General features: G+C 41.0%; 1 protein-coding gene across 11 annotated transcripts in view; it reads right to left on the reverse strand.

Annotated features, from left to right (window-relative positions):
* LOC129725427 (fat-like cadherin-related tumor suppressor homolog) overlaps positions 1-27,872 on the reverse strand; it is a 682,871-nt gene that overhangs the window by 250,935 nt on the left and 404,064 nt on the right. The gene's annotated exons all lie outside the window — the stretch shown is intronic.

Below are 27,872 nucleotides of genomic sequence, written 5' to 3' on the forward strand. Positions count from 1 at the left end.
GCGACGAAATAAGGACTACGATTGGATACTCGGTACATGGAACTGCAGATCGTTAGGCTTTCACGGCTGCGACAGGATCATATATGATGAACTAAATCCACGCAACTTCGAAATCGTAGCACTGCAGGAACTTTGCTGGTCGGGACAGAAGGTATGGAAAAGCGGACATCGAGAGGCTACCTTTTATCAGAGCTGTGGCACTACCAACGAGCTTGGAACGGGCTTTATAGTGCTGGGTAGGTTGCGCCAACGCGTGAAAGGGTGGCAGCCGATCAGTGCGAGGATGTGTAAGTTGAGAATTAAGGGCCGGTTCTTCAACTACAGCATCATCAACGTGCACTGCCCACACGAAGGAAGAGCCGACGATGAGAAAAAAGCGTTTCATGCGCAGCTGGAGCAGGTGTATGATAGCTGTCCGCAACGGGACGTTAAGATCGTCATCGTTGATATGAACGCTCAAATAGGACGGGAGGCAATGCACAGACCGTTGATAGGGCCGAATAGCCTGCACGTTGCATCAAATGATAACGGCCAACGATGTGTGAACTTTGCGGCCTCCCGCGGTATGGTAGTAAGAAGTACCTTCTGCTCCCGCAAAGACATTCACAAAGCCACCTGGAGATCACCTGACTTACAAGTGGAGAACCAAATCGACCACGTTCTAATCGATGGTAAATTCTTCTCTGACGTCATCAACGTTCGCACCTACCGCAGTGCGAATATTGATTCGGACCATTACCTTGTTGCAGTATGCATGCGCTCAAAACTTTCGACGGTGCGAAACATGCGTCAAAGTCGCCCACCGCGACCAAACATCGGGCAACTACGGGACGCCGAGGTTGCACGGGAGTACGCGCAGCAGCTGGAAGCAGCATTGCCAACGGAAGAGCAGCTTGGCGCAGCTACTCTTGAAGATGGCTGGAGGGACATTCGATCAGCCATAGGTAGTACTGCTGTAGCGGCGCTTGGTACTATGGCTCCGAACAGGAGAAACGACTGGTTTGACGACGAGTGCAAACAGTTAGTGGAAGAGAAGAATGCAGCACGAGCGAGAATACTGCAACATCGAACGAGGGCGAACGTGGAGCGCTACCGACGCGCACGGAACAGGCAAAACTCGGTCTTACGGAAGAAGAAGCGCCAGGAGGAAGGTCGAGATCGCGAGGCGATGGGGGCACTGTACTGTGCGAATGACACACGAAAGTTCTACGAGAAGCTGAACTGTTCCCGCAAAGGCTATGTGCCACAAGCCGACATGTGCAGGGACCTGGGCGGAAACCTTCTCACGAACAAGTGTGAGGTGATTGAAAGGTGGAAGCAGTACTACGATGAGCACCTAAATGGCGATGTAGCAGAGGACGACGACGGAGTGGTAGTAGATCTCGGTGTACGCGCAGATGACGACAGAATCCCAGCCCCTGACCTCCAGGAGGTTAGAGAGGAGATCGGCCGGCTGAAAAAAAATAAAGCCGCTGGAGCTGACCGAGTCCCCAGCGAGCTGTTAAAACACGGTGGTGAATCACTGGCTAAGGCGCTACACTGGTTCATTGCCAAGATTTGGGAGGACGAGGTAGTACCGGAGGAGTGGATGGAGGGTTCAGTGTGCCCCATCTACAAAAAAGGCGACAAGTTGGATTGCAGCAACTACCGCGCAATCACGTTGCTGAACGCCGCTTACAAGGTACTCTCTCAAATTCTGTGCCGTCGACTATCACCGCTTGCAAGGGAATTCGTGGGGCAATACCAAGCGGAATTTATGTGTGCCCACGCCACCACGGACCAAATATTCGCGGTACGGCAGGTCCTACAGAAGTGCCGTGAGTATAACGTGCCCACACATCACTTGTTCATTGATTTTAAATCGGCATACGACACAATCGTTCGAGACCAGTTATGGCAGATTATGCACGATTACGGCTTTCCGGATAAACTGACACGGTTGGTCAAGTCGACGATGGATCGGGTGATGTGCGTAGTTCGAGTTTCGGGGACACTCTCGAGTCACTTCGAATCTCGAAGAGGGTTACGGCAAGGTGATGGATTATCGTGCTTGCTATTCAACATCGCTTTGGAAGATGTGATACGTAGGGCTGGTATCGACACGAGAAGCACGATTTTTAGAAGGTCTGTTCAGCCTTTTGGCTTCGCCGATGACATTGATATTGTAGCACGAACCCTTGAAAAGATGACGGAGACGTACATCAGACTGGAGGCTGAAGCCGGACAAATTGGACTGGCCATAAACGCATCGAAGATCAAGTACATGAGAAGAAGAGGTTCCAGAGAAGAGAGTGTCAACTTCCCGCCACGAATTCATATTAGCGGTGATGAAATCGAGGTGGTAGATGAGTTCGTGTACCTGGGCTCACTGGTGACTGCTGACAACGACACCAGCAGAGAAATTCGTCGACGCCTTGGGCAGGAAATCGTGCCTACTTTGGACTCCGGAGGACACTCCGCTCGAATGAAATCCGCCGCCGCACGAAGTTAACATCTACAAAACACTGATCAGACCGGTAGTCCTCTACGGCCACGAAACCTGGACTATGCTCGTGGAGGACCAACGCGCCCTTGGGGTTTTCGAACGAAAGGTGCTGCGTACCATCTGTGGTGGAGTGCAGATGGAAGATGGATCATGGCGGAGGCGGATGAACCACGAGTTGCATCAGCTGCTGGCGAATATCGGGAGACTACGGTGGGCTGGGCATGTCGTTAGGATGTCGGACGACAACCCGGTGAATATGGTTCTTGATAACAACCCGACTAGAACAAGACGACGGGGCGCGCAGCGAGCAAGGTGGCTCGATCAAGTGGAAGACGACCTGCGGAGCCTCCGCAGACGACATGGCTGGCGAGCTGCAGCCATGGACCGAGTTGAATGGAGACGACTTCTTCGAACAGCAAGGGACACTTCGGCCTGGAGCTGACTGGTAAGGTAAGTTCACTCAAAATCTGTAAGTTACGATTTTAAATTGATTGTTCCACCGCTTTTTGCCGGATTCACTGGCTAAATGCCAGTAATAAATCAGTACCGTGTAGTGACATTTGAATAAGTTCGTTGCTTTATCATCTTTAGCAATGATATAGTGAAACATTTACTTGTAAAATTTTAAGTGAAAAAGTTTCATCATGTTTCCGCAAAGGATTCCGGAAGTTTTTCCCCAACAGATGGAGTGATGCCGGCATAAATATATGTTTATTGATTTGGCAATGTTTTCTATTGACTCCGCAAACATCAAAGTGTTATTAAGTGTTCCCTCAAAAAAGAGCGAGGCGGGAAAAGGCCATTTATCTTACTTTCCGATTGGACTGTGTTTGATAAAAACTGAAGTTTTTCTTTGGGCTTACTTGAAATAGACTGGTTGTTTGTTCTCAACGGCTTATGGTTTTTTTGTTGTTTCACTGTATCTAGATTTTCTCTATTCGATGTCAATCGAGTTGAATTTCGCTAAAAAAAGTTTTTCTCTTATGACGAATAAATCCGATGAGATCACGCGTGTGTACGATAAGTTATATTGAATCTTACTCTCAACTTCAGTTTCACAACAATTGATGTTAAGATAATAATGGTATAAAGTTTGTTCAATACGACGGAATATCGTGCACATGGAGCTTTGACGAGTGAAATTGCCTTTATTAGATCTGAATTCAAAGGAATATTGGGTATCGAATACATTCCGTTAGAAGAGCTTTTCTTTTCTGACTTTAGCGACAGCGTAACCTACAGACATCGAGTCTTTTACTTCGATTCGACCGCAAACAGCAGACGCATTCTGTGGTCAAACATCAAAGCGTCGAAAACATAACTAAACGTCTTTCTTTGACACCAAAAAATTTAATCTATTTTAATGGTACTCGGGGTAGTTAAAGTTGGTTTTGATGGAGATGTCATTTTATTGCATTAATTTCACCAAACTTTTTATTTAAAACTGGCACCAATGAATAAACCATTATATGTTGTACAAATGAATTTAAAAAAATATGAGGATACGGCATTTTATATTAACAATATTTGGTATCAACACTAAATTTAGAAAAACAATAGTAATTTGATATCTTCTCTATATTTTCAATGCATCTATCCAGCAATAACCGATCTCTGTTTTCGCGCGAGTTCTAATCGTATAATTTTCAAACCCATCAAATGCACAGTCGACCGGCGTAGAGCAGATTACAACTTCGCCAACAGTCGGTGGAAAAACTAGAGAAATTATTCTTTCAAAGTGATTTTTCTTCGACGCTTTCGCTGGTGGCAGCGATCATTTATCAACTATCACGAGCAGTACGCGACCGCCCCAGATGGAATCGGGAGCGCTGCAGCTTTGCAGCCTGGTTCATCCAACATCTCCGCCGCCCCGGAACATTACGCCCGTCTTGGAGCAGCTTTTCATTTATATCGTTTCCCGCTCGACTTGCGGTGTGTGACAACTTTCCACCGCCATGCAATATGGCATAGCGGCACCCGACATGCATTCATCATGCTTTGTTGTCAAGGACTCTTTCTGATGGAGCTTCGGTTTCTTCGGTGCTCGAGCATCGAGTTTATGCATCACAGGCAGAGTTTGACGACGAAAGAATAACGGAAACTAATGAACAAGATAAACAGAAGTGCGCCTTTGCCGTATATGGTATAGGGAAGGTTTCCGGATGCAGAAGAAGGCACACAGCAGCGCTGCAGCGCAAACATTACGGGTTGCAGATGAACGAGCGGAGACGTTGTTTCGATTCGGCAACTGCTGTTCCAATTTTTTTTTTTTTTTTTTCTTCATATAACATTTATTTGACACGGCACAAATACAATTTAATGTTTAACGGCGCCAATTATATCTGATGACTTAAAAACTAAAGCAAATTTTTTATCCTCGCTGCCGACTACGAGCTGAAATTAAGTCTAACTTAAAACTAGCATGGGATTTCCAATCAGTGTTTTGTTGTTCAATGGTCGTCTGATAATCGTCGAATGGCATGTATGGATTCGTTCTGCTGAGCCACGATGTCGTGAGTTGGGACAGAGGCTCGTAGTCCTTGGGTCCTGGTTCTATTGTGCGGGGTCTGGTTGCTGGTTTTGTGCTTAAGGTTCAAACGTGTTCTTGTCGTTTTGTTGGGTGTAGACGGAGGGGAACGGGACTAGACTGGGGCGTGGATGGATTTCAGGAAAACGTATATAAGGGACATGTAGGATAGGTCACGGCTCGCCAAGACATCACGAACAAGAACAGCCGGCTGTCTACCCTCGGCCTGCAGGGAAGCTATTAATTTAGACCTGGCGTCACGGTGTACAGGGCATGACCAAACCACATGCTCTATGTCGTGATAACCTTCACCACAGGCACAGATACCACTTTCCCCGAGCCCAACACGACGGAGGAGCGCGTCAAATCTATAGTGATTGGACATAAGCCGGGACATCACGCAAATGAAATCCCGACCTACATCCAACCCCTTGAACCACGGGTTCGTCGATACTTTGGGGATTATGGAATGTAACCACCTTCCCAATTCCCCTCTGGTCCAAGCATTTTGCCAACTGATGATCGTATTCTGACGTACAAGTGCGAAAAATTCATTAAAGGCAATTGGTCTTTCATAAATATCACCGTTTGTTGCGCCCACCTTAGCCAAAGAGTCCGCTTTCTCATTACCCGGTATCGAGCAGTGAGAAGGGACCCACGCTAAGGTAATCTGAGTAGATTTTTCGGATAAAGCACTCAGATGTTCCCGTATTTTCCCCAGGAAATACGGAGAGTGCTTAACATCTTTCATCGATCGGAGAGCCTCAATGGAACTGAGACTGTCCGTAAAGATGAAATAATGGTCCGTGGGCATTTTTTCGATAATCCCTAGGGTGTACTGAATTGCAGCTAATTCTGCGACGTAAACAGAAGCAGGATTATCGAGCTTATGGGAGACGGTTAAATTGTTATTGAAGATACCGAAGCCAGTGGACCCATCAAGAAGTGATCCGTCAGTGTAGTACATATTGTCGCAGTTGATGTTTCGATATTTATTGGAAAAAATTTTAGGGATCTGCTGCACGCGTAAATGATCCGGGATTCCACGAGTTTCTTCTATCATGGATGTATCGAAAAACACAGTAGAATCAGAAGTATTTGATAAGTCGACACGATTTGGAATATTCGAAGAAGGGTTAATATTTTGGGACATGTGATTGAAATACAATGTCATAAAACGAGTTTGAGAATGAAGTTCGATTAACCTTTCAAAATTTTCAATCACGGGACGGTTCAAGACCTCACATTTGATTAGAATACGAGAAGACAGGCTCCAGAAGCGGTTTTTCAATGGTAGTACTCCAGCTAAAACCTCCAAACTCATCGTATGGGTCGACTGCATGCAACCTAAGGCGATACGCAAACAACGATATTGTATTCGCTCCAGTTTGATCAAATGTGTGTTTGCTGCGGAGCGGAAGCAGAAACACCCGTATTCAATAACAGACAATATCGTTGTTTGGTAAAGCCTTATAAGGTCTCCTGGATGGGCTCCCCACCATTGTCCGGTTATTGTACGAAGAAAATTCACTCTTTGTTGACATTTTTTCATCAGATACCTCACGTGACAACCCCAGGTGCCTTTAGAGTCGAACCAGACACCAAGATATTTGTGTACCAAAACCTGAGAAATCGTTTTACCCATTAATTGTGTTTGAAGCTGAGCAGGTTCATGCTTCCTAGAAAAAACTACTATCTCAGTCTTCTCCGGAGAGAATTCGATACCTAGCTGTAAAGCCCAAGCAGACAAATTGTCCAAGGTATCTTGCAATGGTCCTTGCAAATCGGCAGCTTTGGCTCCTGTAACAGAGATTACACTGTCGTCTGCAAGTTGTCTTATCGTGCATGAATTTGCCAGACATTCGTCGATGTCATTTACATAAAAGTTGTAAAGAAGGGGGCTTAAACATGAGCCCTGGGGAAGACCCATGTAGCTAATGCGAAAAGTTGCCAAATCGCCATGCGTAAAATGCATGTGCTTTTCGGACAACAAATTGTGCAAAAAATTGTTCAAAATTGGAGAAAATCCTTGTCGGTGAAGTTTACCCGAAAGAATGTCAATAGAAACGGAATCAAAAGCCCCCTTAATGTCCAAGAACGCAGACGCCATTTGTTCTTTACGAGCATACGCCAGCTGAATATCTGTTGAAAGCAACGCAAGACAATCATTCGTCCCTTTGGCACGGCGGAAGCCAAATTGAGTTTCTGATAGTAGACCATTTGATTCGACCCAGTGGTCTAAACGACGGAGTATCATTTTTTCCATCAATTTCCGGATACAGGATAGCATTGCAATCGGCCTATAAGAGTTGTGATTAGAAGCTGGTTTCCCTGGTTTTTGGATGGCGATCACCTTCACTTGCCTCCAATCCTGCGGTACAATGTTTTGCTCCAGGAACTTATTGAACAAGTTCAACAAGCGCCTCTTGGCATTGCCGGGTAGATTCTTCAACAAGTTGAATTTGATTCTATCTAATCCAGGCGCGTTATTGTTACAGGACAGGAGGGCAACTGAAAATTCTGCCATCGTAAAAGGTGATTCTATCGCGTCGTGGCCCGGAGACGCATCGCGAACAATATTTTGCTCAGGAACAGAGTCCGGACATACTTTCCTGGCAAAATCAAATATCCACCTACTTGAAGACTCCTCGCTTTCGTTGACCGTTACGCGATTCCGCATTCTTCGGGCTGTGTTCCAAAGAGTGCTCATCGATGTCTCCCTCGACGTCTCGTTCACGAACCGACGCCAATATCCACGTTTCTTTGCTTTAGCCAAGCTTTTAAGCTTGGTATCAAGCTCCGAATACAGTAAATAGTCGCCAGGTATACCTCCCGTCTGGTAGGCCTTAAACGCGTCGGATCTTTGCGTGTAGACATCGGAGCACTCTTGGTCCCACCACGGAGTGGGAGGCCGTTCTTTGATCGTTACGCCGGGATATTTCTTCGTTTGGGCTTGCAACGCGGCGTCGAGAATCAAGCCCGCGAGGAGGTTGTATTCTTCAAGTGGTGAATGATGTTGAATCGACTCGACCGCTTTTGAAATCATTTCCTCGTATAACTTCCAATCGACATTTCGTGTGAGGTCATACGGAATGTCAATTGGTCGCATGCGAGTTGACCCGTTAGTAATTGAAATAAGAATAGGCAGATGGTCGCTACCGTGAGGATCGAGGATTACCTTCCATGTGCAATCCAACCGTAGCGACGTCGAACATAAGGATAGATCCAAAGCGCTTGGGCGCGCTGGAGGTTTCGGGATACGTGTCATTTCACCGTTGTTTAAAATAGTCATGTCGAAGTCATCGCAAAGGTTATAGATTAAAGAGGAGCGGTTATCATTGTATGGGGAACCCCAAGCCACGCCATGAGAGTTGAAGTCTCCCAAAATCAAACGTGGCGAGGGAAGAAGTTCTATTAAATCAAAGAGCAGCCGTTGCCCAACCTGTGCTCTGGGGGGAATATATATTGAGGCAATACAAAGCTCTTTACCTTGTATTGTCATTTGACATGCGACAACTTCGATGCCTGGAATCGAGGGGAGGTTAATACGATAGAAAGAATAGCACTTTTTAATCCCTAAAAGTACTCCTCCATATGGGGTGTCTCGATCAAGGCGAATAATATTAAAATCATGGAAGTTGAGATCAATATTTGAAGTAAGCCAAGTTTCACAAAGGGAAAATGCATCGCATTTGTTTTTATTTATCAAAACTTTAAACGAATCAATTTTTGGTAAAATACTTCTACAATTCCACTGTAAGACAGAGATAGAATCCTTCATATACGCAGTTGAATTAGGCATCGAAGGATACAATCGCTGCAAGGAGAGGCCATTGGGCAGTCAACTGCTTCAAAAATGATCTAACTGTTGGGAGGAATGCTGTAAGAAAAATTTTAATTGGATCGGGTACATTGAAAGTTTCAAAAATCCAGTCCACAATGTCAGAAAATTTCACTAATCCAGAGTTTGTTTCATCAACTGGGAGTGTAAAAGGAGCAACTGGGGTTTTAGATGTTCCTGGCAGTGCTGGGAACTCCTTCTGGGACTTTAAATTTGCCAGCCCAGGAGGAGTTTGCTTCGGTTTTTCCGCAGCACTGTTTGGTTTGTTTGTAACTTTCATTTCACTTTGAGAAATCTTAGGACCTTTTCTGGGAAGTTTAGGAGAGGAAATATTTTTCCTCTTTCTAGACTCCCCAGGATTGGCGTAAGATGCTCCCGCTGGTGAATCGTCAGAATCGGTTTCATCAGAGGACAACAGATCGAAGGGGTTCGAAGTAACGGGAGAAGTGGTAACGGTCTTCTTCAGCATGTCAGCGTAGGAACGCTTTGAACGCTCTTTGAGAGACCGTTTTATTTTATCCCTGCGCTGCATGTACACCGCACATGTCGAGAGCTCATGCAGATTTTCTCCGCAGTGAATACACTTTTCAGCGTTAACACTGCAAGAATCTTCCGCATGAGACTCCCCACACTTGCCACAACGTGCCTTATTGCAGCAGTAGGCGGCTGTATGGCCTAACTGCTTGCAATTCAGGCAGTTCATGACGCGGGGCACGTAGAGCCTCACAGGGAGACGAACCCGGTGGATCGAGACGTGGCTTGGTAGTGCAGACCCGGCGAACGTAACTCGAAACGAGTCTGACGGAGTGTATACTGTTTTGCCACCGATGATCGATGCTGACCGCAATTGCTTGCAGTCGAGCACCTTTACTTCGGGACACGTTTTGTTCTTAAAGCACCCTTTGGCACTTTGCAGTATACACTCGACGGACAGACTCGAATCGGTTATGACACCGTCGATCTCCACGTCTCGTGCGGGTATGTAAACGCGATACTCGCGTGTGAAGAGCTCAGAGCAAGCTATATCGTTGGCCTCTTTCAGGTTACCGACCACGACACGGAGCTTGTTAGGCCGGACCTTGGAAATTTCGGTCACGCCCTTGTACTCCTTCGTCAGGTCTTTAGAAATCTGCAAGAGGTTCAACTTTTTCGATTTCGGTCCTGCCTTTGGCCGAAAATAAACAGTATAGCTGCCCTGGGCTCCGTCTGGGTAAAGCCTGGGGCGAGGGGGGACTGAAGAATGAACAGGGGAGGGGGTAACAGAAGGGTCAGGGTCAGAGGGGTTCGGGGATAGTGGCGCGGGAGGCGAGGGATCTACATCCATCGCGCTAAGTCTAGCGCACTAGCGCTGACAAGAACACGTACCTTTTTATTTCTCCCTTCCAGTAAGGTTGGTTGTCCGATCGTTCGAAGTAGCAGCCGTTACAGCCAGCAGCACCAATACAGCAGCACCAAACAGCCACCAGCAGCGAGCCAGGTGTGAGATCACTCCACACAGCGATACAACTCGCTGACACTGATGGCTTCTTCTTTTTCCTCGTTTGTGTCTCGTCCACTGCTGTAGCACAATCCAGCCAGCAGCCAAATCGGCTTACGCACCAGCTGGCAGTCACGATGCGAAACAGTTGCACAAAGGCACGACCTTGAACCCGGATTTATTTCACTTGACCAGGCAAACAATGCCAACACTTGTTCACACGTCTTTTGTTTTATACTCTATCGGACCGATCACCAAACACGTCCAGTACTGATGCGTGTTCGGCACAGAATGTGCTGTTCCAATTTGCTAAGAGTCAGTTATTTGTTTTGATCATTTAGCATTGTTTGTGAGATAGGTCTTACGGGAAGTCGTAGTCGGAACCGTAGGAAGGGGTGCAATGGGGTCGAAGCATTCGATATTAACAGAAGAGAGTTTTAATAGCATTTTATGATAGAACGTGTGACCTGGATGCTAAATCCCAACTACGCCACTGCATCTTGAAATGATGGCGACGACGACGGCGAGAAAAATGTCATTCCAGAAGCACAGTGCAAAGCAGTTATCGCTTGTTTGCATGTTCAGCAATCAGCGACAGTTTCGTGCATGTCGGGTGTTGGGTGGAGGAGCACGGGGACGCGACGGTACATGGTGAAAGCGCCAATGTCCTGTTAAGAGTATTCCCACCGGTTTCAGTTTCCGGACGGAGAATGCCGTACTCCGAAAAGCCTACAACCATCGTCACAGCGTGACGTGCCTGTCGTGTTCCGTTCCGGCTAACGACGAGCGGCTTTTCGATTTGCATAGAAAATTTACTAAATATTGACTACGCATCGGAAGGAGGGGCAGGGGGAAGGAAAGTCACTAGCAAGCCGACTCGGAACGCATCATACTAGTTCCAATCAACCCTGAACAAACTTGAATCAGCGAATTCGATTTTTTTACTGTTTGTGTATGACAGTGAATCTGTGATTGGATTGTGTGCTTAGTTTGCAATTTTCGATGATGGGAACCAGTTTAGTTCATTTTAGTTCACCAATTTTGTTAGCTAATGGCTGCTGTGTACAGATGAACTGAGTTTGGTCGGATGTTTTTTTCCCTCTTCTTTCATTACTAATTCAATTTTCTTTTATTGAATTTACTTGGTACTACTTCTGTTTATACGAAGCCGGATTTTTTCGAGGTTTAAAAAAGTCACGCAGAGAAATAATATTTTGCATTTATCTCATGACTAAGTTTAGACGTGAGAAAAGGAGAACCTGGAACTCAAAGCAAATAGTAATGGATATTAAATTTATTTTCTTTATAGTTGCTCCAACTAGAATCACAATTATGATTTCTTCCAGCTCAAAATTCGCATTTGACCTCCTACATGTTTAAATCTAAAATATTGAAAATACTTGGGATGAAAAAGCTGTATCTAAATTTTATCACCATGAAACTAATCACTGAAGCTCACTACTGACGTTAGCAAGGCTTTTAAATAATCTAAATTCCTTTAGGAAATAGGAAATTTATATTGTATGACATTGATTCTCCCAGGGCAACCCACCTTTATCTCTGTTTAGACAAAGAAAACTCTCCGATCCGATCCGGTTGTGGTGATAGAAATCCCTTAGCATGCAAACGATTTATCACTGTCACCTTCGGAGAATGGGAGGCAGCATCATATATGGATTTCACATGATCACGAAATCAATAAGCAGCCTTCGGGTGGGGGGGCTATCAGATTGTACCATCTTATATATCTGTTTCGTACCACCCGATAGGCCAATCACCGATCCAAGTGCTGCCATAAATCTGACCGGGTACGAACGAAACAATCGTTCCATTTCGTGCGATTTAATCACAGATAGGTTATTATGAGTTATGAATATTGCAGTACTTGATCTTGCCACTAAAAGTTTTGTCCTTCTTTGACCCACTTCTGTTCTGGGTGGATTTATGCAAGGAAACATCAGTCGATGGTTTGCGTGAGCTCATAAGAGTTCTGGGTTGTTTTTTGTTGCCACCTACGAAAGAAAATATCCCTCGCATAGAGAGAGGTTACGTGATTTATCGCCCACACACACAAAAACTTTCAGCCCACTTTAATCGAAAAACGCCTTTTCGGTTCAGCAACTGAATTCGCAAATGAAATAATAACTCAACTTTGACTTCGCTGGAGCAACAGTTAACACCAGGTTCCAGTGTTAATGTGTATGTGTCCCATCACAGGGGACAGGATGCCACAGGGTAGGGCGTCACACATCAACGTGTTTGATGGAGCGTGAGTGAGTGAAGCACCCGAATGAGCGACAACGTAATTAATTCTAATTAATCGAAAACAAAAATGCGGGCCTTTCGACTGACGTACGTCTAGGTGAAGCCAAGGCAAAGTTTTTGTTTGCAAACTCCTAATAACGTTCTGCTGGTGTGAGTTATGCTTTTCATCCTACGTTGTTTCGATGAGGGTTTTTCACGCCACCCCATAGCGGAACTGGACAGAGCAAAGTGAAGGTGGAAGAATTCTACTTTCGATTGTCAGTTAGGCAGTAGATATAAATATTATGAAACTGCTCGTTAGGCTCAAAGCATGATTAACAATCACCTGAAAGGCGAAACGGTAATTAACTTTCTTAGACATTTGAAGAATTTAAACGCTTCATTGAAGTTAAATAGCAGAATAAGGCAAACTTCCTCAGGTAGAATAAATATTCATACCTAGTTGCTATCGTTTCTGGTTCGCAGTTTTCGTCCGGCTGCCCTCATATATTTACAAAGACCCAGCCAGTTTGGTACCAATTACCGATTCGCGGAAGTCAGCGAATTGTGTAACCAGCAAGTAATTAAATAAGTAGAAACTTATTCCAAACGTTCAGTGTCCTGGTGGCAGGTTATATAGTTAACGATTGCGAAAGCATTTAAAAGCGGTTAAACAAGCTCAGGTTTCGACGTTCTCGGAGATTGTTCAGAGCACTAACGTCAAACGTTTTCGGAAAAAAAACTACGAAAACCGACCGTAAAATAATTTATTTCGAATAAGTGACGTGTGTGCAGTCCGCGAGTTTGGTCGACGCCGGACGGGATCGGTCACTGGCATGAGCGCTTGGAAACCAGGAGCTACCGTTATTCGACCACTAAGGGTGTGTGTTTTTCTGTCCCAGTGAAATGCACTGGGAGGTTGCCAGCGAAAATGGACCGGAAAAGTTATCCGTTTGGTTGAGCACTAGTAAGACCGTCTGGCATAGCCAGCGCGCACGGCTTGACTCGACCGGGAGGAAATTTATGCTGCAGAAACACAAATAGGGAAATAATTATTTTGTAATTATCGTATGTACACACTGGACGTGGAAAGCGAGAGTGAGGTTTGTTTTTTCTTGCCACAGGCGAGAATGGACGAAAAAAATGGTGCAGCCATTAGAACTCCAGCATGGAAGCAGTTTTCGAGCGAATGAATGTTGCTGCAATTTTATGCAAATTGGGTTGTAATTGGGCTACACGGGATCAGAGAGCGAGGCATTGTTACGAATGTTTGGTGATTTATAGTTTTTAGTTAGAAATAGGGAAATCATATACTATAAAGAAAAGATATTTACGTTTACGCCACGTGATCCCTGTACAGGGTTGTTAGCTGTTGAAAGATGTGTTATATTATCGCGAATAGCAATAGCTAGGAGAAGTAGACAATAATATTTCTTTTTGCCAATTTATAAAATTGATAATTCGGCATTGGACTAACTCGATATACAGTAGAAATTTGATAGATTTACCAAGCCCCGATGACGGGAGGAGACTCGAAAAGTCAAGAGAAAATGTACGAATTATTCCATTTGAAACATCTCAATGACAAAACACTTGGGGGAGTTCGTAGCCTTATGGTTACAGAATTCGCTTTGATAAGTGAATGGTCATGAGTGCGAGTAGCATCCTAAGTTATAAAACAGGGTTTATAAAAGTTTTATAGCGCTGTTTTGGCTGTATTAAGCGATATAAAAATTTATATATTGTTACTAGGGATCAGATCGTTCGATGTCAGAAGAACTTTTTACGCAAGGGGTAATTTTCAGACTCCCTCCCATCCCCCTATTTCACCCTTTCCTCAAGCTAACATCCAGAAAATAAGTCACGCGTTGCTGAATGAATACCTCTTCAGGTTATAATGGCCGATGCAGGGTGACTAACGAGGCTCTGTAAAAAAAGCAATAGTGTCTATATATTAGAATGTAGAAAAAAGGGAAAAGTATAAAAGTCCGTCACTGACCACGGTGACAAAGTAACTTTCCTTTCCGTTATTATCGTTAGAGATGCGGAGGCAAAATTGGCCTATGTCAACAACGATAGTAGAACTTCTGTTCTTCCTAACCGACCGTAAAGTCGCAACCGGTATCGATCTATACAAGGTGGAAGCTACTGAATTGCTGTACATTGTAAATGACCATCAAATTAGCCATCTTACGGTATTTCTTTGTGCGACTTCAGTAGCTCAAATTCATCATGGAGGAGCAACTACGAAATGTGCGGTCGTTCATATTCTCAAATTTATTTAAACAGCTCTGAATTTTACCTCCTCAAAACAATAACTTCGCTCTAAAAGTGAGTTTTTAACCGTTATGTACTCGGCAATCTTTACACACGTAAGTACTCGGTAGGGTAATAGGGTACCCACTAAAATAAAATGCCTCTTTTTGCCTTTCTCCTAGAAAGGTATAGCAATCACTTGCAAAACCGAAAGTTTAAAAAAGCTCCAAAGGGCCGAATGGCATATATCACTCGACTCAGCTCGACGAGCTGAGCATTTTCTGTATGTATGTGTGTGTGTGTGTGTATGTGTGTGTGTATGTGCAGATTTTTATTCTCACTCACTCTTCTCAGAGATGGCTGGACCGATTTTCATGAAATTAATTGCAAATGAAAGGTCTTGGTGCCCCATAAGACCCTATTAAATTTCATTGTGATCGGATTTTTAGTTTAGAGGTTATGTATCAAAATGTAAAAATCATAAAACATCATTATCTCAAAAACTATACTATCGATTTGAACAAAATTAGTTTCAAAGGAACGGGCTACCTGAAATACCCTTAAATTTTGAATTTTATGAAGATTGAACTTGTGGTTCAAAAGTTATGAAAAGAAACGTGTTTTGAAGACTGTTTAATCTCACTCATGCTTCTCAAAGATGGATGGACCGATTCTCATAAAATCAGTGTCAAATGGAAGGTCTAGTTGCCCCATAAGACCCTATTGATTTGTTTTGCAATCGGACTTTTACTTTGCCTGTTATGTTTAAAAATGTGAAATCCAGCTATGAAAAGGAACATATTCCGAAGACTACTTGGACTCTCTCACTTTTCTCAGAGATAGCTGACCCGATTTCCACAAAATTAGTGTAAAATTCAAAGTCTAGCTGCCTCATAACACCATATTGAATTTAACTGTAATCGGACTGTAACTTCGTCTGTAATGTACCGAAATGTGAAAATCACGAAACTTCATTATCTCAGAAACTACACAACCGATTTGATCAATATTATTATCAGATGAGCGGGCTAGCTGAGGGTTAACTGATGAACAACACAGGTCAACAGAATCAAAAAATGGTTGTCTTTAAATTCAAAAGGGTGTCTAGGGTCAATGTTTGGTTTCTATGCATCATCTCGATTACTGAAATATCCATATTGAGTATTATTCGGTCATTTTCGACTGTTTCCTAGAAGTTGCCATTTAGCAATTTTAAATGGTGCCTGACGTCAATTGTTAGCTCCTTGCATCATTCTGGTTCCAGAGATACTCATATTGGATAGTATTCGTTTTTTTCAGGCTGTTATCACAAACCGGTACTCGGCATCTTGGATTTCAAAATGGTATTTAAGATAATTTCTGGCCTCTATGCGTCATTCTGGTTGAAGAAACACCCATATTGGGTGTTATTCGATCATTTTCGGTTGTTTCCCAGGAACCGGAAGTCGCCAACCTAGAATCCAAAATAGGGTCTGTGGTCGATTTCAGCTGCTGTGTATCATTCTAGATCCAGAGATACTCATGTTAGACGGGAATCGGCCATTTTTGGCTGTTTTCCAGAAACCAGAAGTTGCCATCCTACAATTCAAAATAGTGTCTGAGGTCAATTTTTGGCTTCTTGCAACATTCTGGCTCCAGAGATACTCATATTGGGTGGTATTTGGTCACTTTGGACTGTTTTTAAGAAACCGAAAGTCGTCATTTTGGACTTCAAAATTGCCTGTGAAATCGATTTCTGTCATCTGAGCGTAATCCTGGTTCCGAAAACATTCATATTGAATGGTATTTGGTCATTTCCGGCTGTTTGCCAGAAACCGGAAGTAACCATCTTAAAATTCAAGATTATGTCTGTGATCAATTTTTAGCTTCTGTCCATCTTTCTGGTTCCGGAGATACTCATATTTAATGGAAATCGTCCATTTCAGGCTGTTTTCCAGAAACCGGAAGTTGCCATCTTACAATTCAAAATATTGTCTGAAGTCGATTTGTGGCTCCAGTGCATCATTACGGTTCCAGAAATACACATATTGGGTGGTATTTTGTCGTTTGTCGCTGTTTTTCCGAAACCGAAAGTCGCCAATTTGGATTTCTTAATGGCATTTGAAGACAATTTCGATCGATTTTAGCTCCTGTGTATCATTCTAGATCCGGATATTATTATATTGGGTGGAAATCTGCCATTTTGGCTGTTTTCCAGAAACCGGAAGTTGCCATCTTACAATCCAAAATGTTGCCTGAGGTCGATTAAGGAACAAATTTGTTACCACTAAAAACATTTACCTGCCAAATATGGTTCCATTTAGTTGGTTAGCTCTCGATATGTGCAGAAGTATGTGTATCATTCGTATGGAACGCCTCCTTTTCTCCATTTACTCGGTTAGTTCTCGAGATGTGCAGAAATTTGTGTTTCATTTGTATGGCACCCCTCCCTTCCAAAAGAAGGAGGGTGTCAAAATATTATGGACATATTTTTTACAACTAAAAACATTTACCTGCCAAATTTGGTTCCATTCAGTTGATTAGTTCTCGAGATGTGCAGAAATTTGTGTTTCATTTGTATGGAACCCCTCTCTTATAGAAGAGTGAGGTGTGTCAAACCATTATGCACATCTTTGTTTCCTATAAAAACATTCACATGCTGAATTTTGTTCCATTTACTCGGTTAGTTCTTAAGTTGTGCTGAAATTTATGTTTCATTTGTATGGGACCCCTTCCTGTCAGAGAAGGTAGGGGTCTCAAACTATCATAGGAACCTTTATCGGCACCAAAAACCCCTACATACAAATTTTCTCGTCGATCGGTTCGGCAGTTTTCGAACCTATATGGATCAGACAGACAGACCGGCTTGCATTTTTATATGTATAGATCACAACATCAATATTTTAGAATCTAAAGAGTTAATATACATCTATTGGTCTGAAGCGTTATTGTAAATTTATTTTTACAAATAAAAGTTTGAGTGAGAAAGGCTGGGTCTAACCGCTAGGTGGATTAATTTAGGTTTTTTTTTCAATTTTTGACCGATTTTCGTTCTTGACCCGTCAAAAGATTGAATAATTTGTCTATTTTTAGTAAACGGGACCTAAAGAGCCATTGGTCCCCATATAGTTTCCTTAAATTTGTATGTTCCGGACCATGTTCAAGATCAGGAATCTGCTCTGAAATGGCCATTTCGGACAACTTATCAGATGGACTCAAAATGAATGAAAATAAACTCCTGGAGTGATACTTATGTTGTTCACTTTTATTAACGATTGTATTAATTTGTCTAATCGGAATATGCTCCCGGAGATCCGGATTTACAGGAACCAGATGTGGTCACAGATCCATATCGGTCCCGGATTCTAAAAATAGACAGATTTTCCAATCTCTTGACAGACCAATGTCGAAAATCGGTCAAGAAATGTAAAAGCAAGAAGAATTTTATTTTGTGGGTACCCGGGTACCCTGCCGGGTACTTATGAGGTAATAAATTCGATGCCCCGCATTTGAAATTCTCCTCTTTTACGGTCATTCCGGGTATTTTTTTGACTAATTCTTTTACTCAAAAAAACATTTAGACCAACTCGCGTTGATTCGAAATTCCTCGAGAAATTTTTGAATTAATGCGGTAACGCGTAAAAAACCCGCCTTGGTTCAAAAATTCGTCTAAAAAAATTAACACGTTCATTCGAAAACCCGCGTATAATTCGTGGGAAACAAACCGTGTAAAACCTGGAGCATTGGAGAGTGCGTAACTAATGGCGTCGGGATCCCCAAACATTTTGGACGGCGAGGTAATGGAGTACTTTTACTTTCAACTATAATACAGATTTGAAAAAAAAAACACATTCAGACGGAATGACGGAACCCGCTATCTCCCCGTCTCCGGCATGGTTTTATCCAATTAAACTACTGCGATGGTTGTACTGTTCTAGAATCTAAAATCACATTCCACTGCTGCATATTCTGTTACTCACCCCTGACAACTACACACACTGCAGGTGTTATTTTTGCGACTGAAAAGAATATCTCATCATACGCAACAGCTGTTGCTGATAACTCTTTTAGACCTGCGTGATAAGGACCAAAGTCATTCTGCGTTGTGTCTACAGACGCTACGCAACAACGTAAGGTGCTCCGGTTTGCATAAAAATTGTACAACAACTTTTTATCCGTCAACAATCAAGTCCATTATAATTTTTATCAATAAAAAATAGATCCAACTGAAATTATTAAGATTAATTATCCTAAAAAGTTTACTTTGAAAAAACTTATTTTTTTTATAAAATAGTTTTGCTGAACATTGATGGTTGTTTAAATCTGTAGAATAAGAAACAAGAATTTTAGTATTATTATAAAAACGAAAACTTTTTGAACCAGAATGGCCAAAATGGTATAATGCATTCGGTAAAGTTGTAGACAATCATTTTGTCCTTAAAGGAAAATATACAGCGTAAGAAAAAAAAATAAACACATGAAGGCAGTAATCACCTAATAGGGTAATCACTTCTCTTGGCTTTTTAAATATCTACCTAAAACTCCCCGACAAGGTATGGATCACCAGGCCGCATATTTCTCTACCTAACTCAAGTTGTTTACGTTCTCTAAGTTAAAATTTGTCCCATTCGTTTACCTACTTAGGCATAAAAATTTAGGAGCTTTGCTATTTTCTCCACAGTCCAAATAAGCACTGACGAAGGCGCTAAGTAAGCGTTGAAATACGTATATGCAAGTGATAAGTGAAAAGTGATAGAATTAAATAAAAATGTTCGTAGAGCCTGTGGACTTATTTGAAGGTGAATAAATATATTTTATTGAAGAAAACGATAACACTGGTTGACGCCGGAAAAAGATGCCCTAATGCTCAGGGAGGATTTCAAGATTTTTAAACCGCATCTTTTATTGTAGAAAGATGAGTGATCAATCTACCTGAAAGTGAGATAGAAAATCTACTTTTTCATCAGATTGAGACAGACGCGTCTATAGCAAGGACTTCGGTGATCTCGGCTTTTTCACTGCGAAAACAACTGCTCTCACACTGGCGAGCAAAGCGACGCATTTGCTGGAAGAGAGCAGCGAATGGTGTGTATCTGAGCAGCTCGCAAAAAAAAAACACCGCGGTGAAATCTGAAATATCTCTCCAGAGTGGCGAACTAGTGAGATTTTCATCACACGAAAGGACATTACGCTCAATAACTACACAATAGATCTCACTGTAGTGCTTTTACTGTGTGTCTCTCTAGTGTACATCAGATGAGGGGAACATCTAAGGTGGCATCCATAAATTACGTAAAGCTCATAGGGGGGAGTGGCGTTACGATTTGTTACTTAGGGAAGGGGGGGGGGAGGTAAGATCAGACTTACGTAACGAAAAATCTCTGAGGAACCTCTCCAAAAACTAGCAATTTTATTAGGGAAATTTTTCTACAGCGTTACGTAATTTATGGATGTCGCCTAAGCAGAAGAGTAGATTAAGTTGACTAAAAATAAATTCCAGTTGCTCGTTACGCTTTTTTGCTCTTCGAATGCTATCGAATTCATCTCAACAATGATCACCGCGGTGTACTTTGTGTATTCTCATTGAGTGATTTACCACTCTTTTTTCGCTCAGCTGTGGTGTAAGCAGCAAGTGTATTATATTCCTACGAATGGCAGAAGCACAGCCAAATCAGACTGAAGAAGTTTGGAGCAAGAAATAGTAATATGCAGCGCTCATGCTGGGTAAGAAAATAGCGGTGAATATTCACTCTGCTTTTTTCACATGTTAAGGAGAATAGTAAGCCTTCTTAAAACGAGAAACTTTGCCGAAGACATCATGTTTCTATCAGTTACATATTACAAGCACATAAAGTTTTCTATGAAAAGGCACCAAAAATCTCAATTCACGTTCTAACTTTTTTCCCAAATAATGCAGAATTTTTTTACCTTCTACAAAGTTGTCAGCCATCTACAAACGTATATTTTTGCTGAACATTTTTTTTTTTACTATTAAAAAAAAGGTATTACACACATTTCGACATTTCTGCGGGTACTTTCAACTTAACAATCTCCAAATCTCGCATTATTCGCAAGTGGCAGTTCCATAAGATGAAGAAACTATCTTTAGACATTCAATTGAAGGTACTACTTTACCTATAAACTTTTGTTTGTAGGTTACGAAATTTGAAAAAAAAATGGTAAAAAGTGTAGCGCGGAAATTGTGATTTTTAGTTCCCTTTCGTAGAAAACTGTATGTGGCACGTAATATGTAATAAATAGAAACATGGTGGCTTCGGCATAGTATCTTGTTTTGAGTTCACCTAAAACTTCGCTGGAGACGCTACGCGTCTATTTCAATATGATGATATCTATTTCAATATGATGTTTTTTGGATAAATTATCCTAATGTTATGGTATGTATAATTACGATCCCAATTGGCATGTAAAGGAAATTCTATAACAGTTATTTTTGTATTTTATTTAAAGGATAATGTTCAAATTAAAACAGACTCTAGTGTCGGACAAAATAGATAAGCAAGGCATCGTTAAAAAATTACGTAACGCTAAAAATCTAGATTGTAGATCGCCTTTCCACCCTTTGTGAAAAAAAGTTAGGTTCGGTATGACTCCCCCTAAAATTACGTAACGCTGAACAACCTGACCTCCCCCAGATTTTCAATTTTGGGCAAACATCAGTTACGTAACAGTTTCAACTACTCCACCTACCCTATGTAACAATAAGTAACGCAGACCCAATCCTCCTCTCCCTCTTCGTGCGCACATAATTTGTGTACGACTTCCAGTCAATTAAAACAATGAAAAAAATGCATGATTAACAAATTGACTAGAAATTTGTTTGAGTATCAACTTTACACCGGTTTCTCGAGAGCATCATCGATCGAGAGATCTGAGGTATGTATTTTTACGCGCTCGCATCACTCACTCCCAACAAGAGTTGTGTTGATGAAGTGTTTTCTAGCTATCTATAGCGATACCGCTTACCGTCCAACGCGCGTGCTGTTTAAATAAACAGTAGTGTTATTTATTCAAAGGTCAATATGAGAACAACATTCGAATTGCTGTTTATCGCATGACGATTACTAGGGTGCCTATGGGAATCGCCTTTTCAAATTTCGTTTAGCGGTAAGTACCAAAAGTTTTGTTTTCTCGAAAAAGGTGCCTCATGAAAATTTCAGCTCATTCGTACAGTAGCCACCTCCACAGAACGAGGTGTAAACACAAAATTTCATTCCCACAGACAGACAGACAGACATTCCAAGCAGTCTCCTGTTGCGTAGTCTGAAATAGTATATTTTCTCGATATTCCTTTGCCGGAAACAAACTGTCTATACTAGACACCTTGCTTCCCGTGGCAGAAACGAAGACGGCCGCATGGTAGCGAAATAAGTATGCGACATTAACTATAGATGACAAAAACAAAGGCAAGAATTGATAACAAAAGAATGCCAGAGAAAAAAATCGGAAAGAAAGCTGTTTCTCTCTGGGGTTTGAGGAGGTTAAGTTTAAGTTGAATTTGTTTAATAAAATCAATGCATGAATGGTCGAGATCTGCGCCTTTATGGGATTAAGAAAGTTTTTGAGAAGATTTTTTCCGAGAAAACAGCTCGAAGATTAATGCATTTCTAAGACACCTGATTAAGAAAAATCGATTTCGGCAATTTTATATCGATAATTTCTGTGCATATTTTTCATCGGTCAAAAAACTGCAACTTTGACCTCTTTGTGGCTTCACAGCCCGGAGTCCCGAATCGAGATGAAATTTTGCATGCGCACTTTTTTCGAGAAGATGAAGTTTTTGAGCACCGAAATTTGAGGGTAAAATTTTTCCCATACATGCAATTACATCAATCATGTATATAAAAATTGAAAAAAAAAACCTAAATTAATCCACCTAGCGGTCAGACCCAGCCTTTCTCATTCAAACTTATTATTTGTAAAAATAGATTTACATGAACGCTTCAATCCAATAAATGTGTATTCACTTTTTGGGTTCTAAAATAATAACGTTGTAATAGAAGTGTAAAATATGAAATTTGACGTAATGTAAATGCTCAAGAAATAGCGAAATAAAAGAAATGTTTCTTAATTTCGAACAATTCAATCATGAGCGATACCGGGAACATTCAAATGGTACGATACCACATTTAAATCATATTGTGGCCACATATATTGATCAAAGCAGGTATAGTTTTAAATAGTCTTTGAATTTCTTTTCTTTCCACATTTGAACCACATATCAAATTGTTATGAAGTTTGTTATTTGTAAGTTTGAGAGATAAATCGTTCGTATGACACTAGTTATGTTCAAATAAGTCGTGTAATCTTTGAGATAATAAAATTTCGTTGTTTTATTAACAATTTAATACACAACGGTTGCTTAGTTCGATTATAACCAAATGAATTGGGAACGTATAGGGCAGCAAAACCACGTGTTAAATCATAATTCATCAGTTAACCCTTAACTAGCCCGTTCATCTGATAATACTATTGATCAAATCGGTTGTGTACTTTCTGAGATAATGAAGTTTCGTGATTTTCACAATTCGGTACATCACAGACGAAGTTACAGTTCGATTACAGTAAAATTCAATAGGGTGTTATGAGGCAGCTAGACTTTAAATTTTACACTAATTTCGTGAAAATCGGTTCAGCCATCTCTGAGAAAAGTGAGTGAGTTTATGTATTCTTCGGAATATGTTTCTTTGCATAGCTAGATTTCACATTTTCAAACATAACAGGCAAAGTAATAGTCCGATTGCAAAAAAATCAATAGGGTCTTATGGGGTAACTAGACCTTTCATATGACACTGATTTTATGGAAATCGGTCCAGCCATCTCTGAGAAACATGAATGAAATTAAACAGTCTTCAGAAGACGTTTCTTTTCATAACTTTTGAACCACATGTTCAATCTATATAAAATTCAAAAGTTAAGAGTTTTTAAGATAGCCCATTCATTTGATACCAATTATTGAATTATTGAAATCGGTTGTGTGGTTTCTGAGATATTGATGTTTCGTGATTTTTACATTTTTAAACATAACCTCTAAAATAAAAATCCAAATACAATGAAATTGAATAGGGTCTTATGGGGCAACTAGAACTTTTATTGGCATATAATTTCATTAAAATCGGTCCAGCCATCTCCGAGAAAAGTGAGTGAAAATAAAAATCTGCACATACACACACACATACACACACACATACACACACACACACACACACACACACACACACACATACAGAAAATGCTTAGCTCGTCGAACTGAGTCGAGTGATATATGCCATTCGGCCCTTTGGAGCACTTTTATACTTTCGGTTTTGCAAGTGATTGCTATACCTTTCTAGGAGAAAGGCAAAAAGTTAAAAACAATTTTTAATTAGGAGTAAAATATTCGTGCTGAAGAAATAGCGAAATAAAAGAAATGACTTTGAATTTCGTACACTTCAATCACGAGCAATACCGGGGACGTACGAATAGCACAATACCAAATTTCAATTTTGTTGAGGCCATATGTTTTGATCAAAACAGTTACAGTTTTAAATAGTCTTTTAATTTCATTTCTTTTCATAACTTTTGAACCACATATCAAATTGCTATGAAACTCCTCACTTGTGAGCTTGAGAGACAACCCGAGGGAACCTGTAGGAAAGCCAAACTTTTCATTTGACACTAAGATTGTTGAATTTAGTCAAGCCATTTTTGGGAAAACTAGTGAATTTGAAAAGTCACCGGAACATGTTTCTTTTCACAATTTTTGAACCACATGTTTAACCACTAGAAAATTCATCAATTAACCTCTAACTAGCCCGTTCATTTTATACTAATATTGTTCAAGTCGGTTGGGTACTTTCTGAGATAATGAAGTCTCGTGATTTTCGTATTTTGATACATTACAGACAAAGTAAGAGACCTATTACATTGAAATTCAATAGGGTGTTATGAGGCAGCTAGACCTTTCGTTTGTCACTAATTTCGTGGAAATTGGTTTAGCCATCTCTGAGAAAAGTGAGTGAGTTTAAGTAGTCTTCAGAATATGTTTCTTTTCAAAGCTGGATTTCACATTTTTGAACATAACAGGCAAAGTAATAGTCCGATTGCAAAAAATAATCAATAGGGTCTTATGGGGTAATTAGACCTTCCAAATGACACTGATTTTGTGGAAATCGGTTCAGCCATCTCTGAGAAACAGGAGTGAGATTAAACAGTCTCTAGAACACGTTTCTTCGTATAACTTCTGAACCACACGTTCAATCTTCATGAAACTCAAAAGTTAAGGGTTTTTTAAGTAGCTCGTTCATTTGATATCAATTTTGGTAAAATCGGTTGAGTGGTTTGTGAGATAATGATGTTTCGTGATTTTCACATTTTTAAACATAACCTCAAAACTAAAAACCCGATTACAATGAAATTCAACAGGGTCTTATGAGGCAACTAGACCTCTAATTTGCAGTTGATTTCATGAAGATCGGTCCAGCCGTTTTTGAGAAAATCGAGTGAGATCGGGAAAGCGTTACATACACACACACACATACACACACACACACACACACATACAGAAAATGCTCAGCTCGTCAAACTAAGTCGATTGTTATACGAGATTCGACCATTTGGAGCACTTTTATACCTTTGGTTTTCCAGTGATTGCTACACCTTGCTAAGAGAAAGGCAAAAAAAAAAAAAATCGAATTTTTGCCTTTCTCCTAGAAAGGTATAGCAATCACTTACTAAACCGAAAATAAAAAAGTGCTCCAAAGGGCCGAATGGCATATATCACTCGACTCAGCTCGACGAGCTGAGCATTTCCTGTATGTGTGTGTGTGTGTGTGTGTGTGTGTGTGTGTGTGTGTGTGTGTGTGTGTGTGTGTGTGTGTGTTTGTGTGTGTATGTGTGTGTGTGTATGTGCAGATTTTTATTCTCACTCACTTTTCTCAGAGATGGCTGGACCGATTTTCATGAAATTAATTGCAAATGAAGGGTCTTGTTGTCCCATAAGACCCTATTCAATTTCATTGTAATCGGATTTTTAGTTTAGAGGTTATGTATCAAATAGTAAAAATCATGAAACATCATTATCTCAAAAACTACACAACCGATTTGAACAAAATTGGTCTCAAAAGAACGGGCTACCTGGAAAACTCTCAAGTTTTGAATTTTATAAAGATTGAACAGGTTGTTCAAAAGTTATGAAAAGAAACGTGTTCTGAAGACTGTTTAATCTCACTCATGTTTCTCAGAGATGGCTTGACCGATTTCCACAAAATCAGTGTCAAATGGAAGGTCTAGTTGCCCCATAAGACCCTGATGATTTGTTTTGCAATCGGATTATTAGTTCGCCTGTTATGTTTAAAAATGTGAAATTCAGCTATGCAAAGGAACATATTCCGATGACTACTTGGACGCACTCACTTTTCTCAGAGATGGCTAACCCGATTTCCACAAAATTACTGTCAAATGAATTGTCTAGCTGCCTCAGAAGACCCTATTGAATTTTATTGTAATCGAACTGTAACTTCATCTGTAATGTACCGACTTGTAAAAATCACGAAACTTCATAATCTCAGAAACTACACAACCGATTTGATCAATATTAATATCAGATGAGCGGGCTAGTTAAGGGTTAACTGATGAATTATGATTAGGGACAGTGGTAAATCGCGATTTCGCGGAAACCGCGAATCCCGCGAAATCCAGCATCGGCCGCGAAATTCACTAAAACCCGCGAAATGCCGCGAAAGTAATAAAACAGCAACATTCTATGTCAATTATAAAACATTTCGATTTGAAACCTGCGGAATTCATGAAAATCAGCTAGACGGACAAAGTTAAATATTAATGGGCACCCAGATAGCAGCGCGACGCCTTTTTCTACGCAGCCGAAAAGATGAAACAGTACTAAATCGCTCACTTACAACGCACGGTGGAATAACCGCCACCTAGGAACTAAAAAAATGATCAATTCCACTTTGGCTGCTCTTTCTCCGGGTTTTCGCTGTACTATGCCGAGCAGACAAGTTGACTGCGGAAGGCGATCGCATGCGTGTTTTAACAGTCAACTTGCGATCCTTTACAAAGCACTGAACCTGAGTTGAATTGTCTCCGAAAGATTCGGCTGCTAGATCCACTTGGAGTAATGGTTTTGGTAACCTACATGATAGGATAAAATCCAAGTTGCGAGATGAACTGAGGGCGTACAAGCAAACATTTTTAATATCCGACAGTGACATTGGTTTTATACTTTAATTCGATTCGCGGACGTTTGCTAGAACTTTTCCGGTTTTTAATTAAATATTTGTTTATTTCCGGAAACTCGATAGATACGGAACGCAACGTGAGCCAATATAAATGAAATAATACGTGACTGCCAACACTGCAATAGCACTAAAAACAATTTGATAAAGCATGTACTTTTAATTAGTAATAATGTAAAAAAATTATCGTACGGGTAAACTACCGCATAATAAATTAAATAAAACAGTTTTTTCTTGTTTTTTCCTTAAATCTTTATTTAGGTTGCCGCGAAATCACCGCGATATTTGAATATTTTCTATTTTGCCACCCGCGAATTTTGAATTTTTTTGCCGCGAATTACCACTGTCTCTAATTATGATTGAACACGTGTTTTCAAAGTTTGGCTGCCCTATACGTTCCCATTTCATTTGATTATAATCGAACTTAAGCAACTGTTATGTATTAAATTGTTAACAATACAACGAAAGTCTATTATCTCAAAGAGTACATGACTTATTTGAACATTACTAGTGTTATACGAACGAGTCATCTCTCAAACTCACAAATAACAAACTTCATAACAATTTGATATGTGGCTCAAAAGTTATGGAAAGAAAAGAAATTCAAAGACTATTTAAAACTATACCTGCTTTGATCGATATATGTGGCCTTAACATAATTTAAGTGTGATATCGTACTATTTGAACGTTTCAAATTCATTGATTCCTTGCGATGTGTTTAAAGTCTGCAAATGCTTAACCAATCGGCCATAGGATATGACAAAGTCAAATAACAACTCGTTTGTAATGATTGGTTTTAATCGAAATGA

Source organism: Wyeomyia smithii, chromosome 2 (genome assembly GCF_029784165.1).
Source record: "Wyeomyia smithii strain HCP4-BCI-WySm-NY-G18 chromosome 2, ASM2978416v1, whole genome shotgun sequence".
Lineage (NCBI taxonomy): Eukaryota > Metazoa > Arthropoda > Insecta > Diptera > Culicidae > Wyeomyia > Wyeomyia smithii.